Below are 591 nucleotides of genomic sequence, written 5' to 3'. Positions count from 1 at the left end.
ATTATTTTGATAGTTCAATAAAATATTTTTAGATCTGTAATCCAGTATTTAGAATCGTTCAGTAAAATTATTCTTTCCGAATATAAACCACAAAGTTTCTATTAAAGATTTATGTTTATGTTATTTTCATTGCTTTGCTAATATAAATTTAATTAATAAAGCCTCATAATTCATGTTCATTTATATTCATAAAAAATAGAGTCTTGACAAAAAAATTTATTTCATTTTATGTTGTATTATTTTTTAGATCATCTTTTAAATTATTGAGGGATGACCAAATTCCTTTCTTTAGTTCATACATTTTTTTATACATTATAGTTGCAAACTAAATAATGCTTGGTCAAACCATTTGGTTTCTTGAATTTTATTCGTCCGCACCCGAATTTTGTTGCGTTACCCAAGATAACATAATAAAATTCTGCCACCTTTCTAGGGTTCCTACAAATTATTTTATTAAATGTAAAGTTTTCTTTTTTTTTGAATAAATGTGTGTGTGTCACAAAGAATGTGCTTTAAAAATTATTTAAATTTGTAGAATTTATACACAAATATTTTTTCTTTCGATATTTTAATATATAGATTTTTTAAAGT

At 22.8% G+C, this 591-nt stretch overlaps 1 protein-coding gene across 1 annotated transcript in view; it reads right to left on the bottom strand.

Moving 5' to 3' along the window:
* LOC105460094 (venom allergen 3-like) overlaps nucleotides 1–591 on the bottom strand; it is a 7,604-nt gene that overhangs the window by 2,211 nt on the left and 4,802 nt on the right. The window lies entirely within an intron of this gene.

Source organism: Wasmannia auropunctata, unplaced genomic scaffold (assembly GCF_000956235.1).
Source record: "Wasmannia auropunctata unplaced genomic scaffold, wasmannia.A_1.0 LD329035.1, whole genome shotgun sequence".
NCBI lineage: Eukaryota > Metazoa > Arthropoda > Insecta > Hymenoptera > Formicidae > Wasmannia > Wasmannia auropunctata.
Note: the sequence above shows the minus strand (reverse complement) of the source record. Positions and strands in the feature narration are given on the sequence as shown.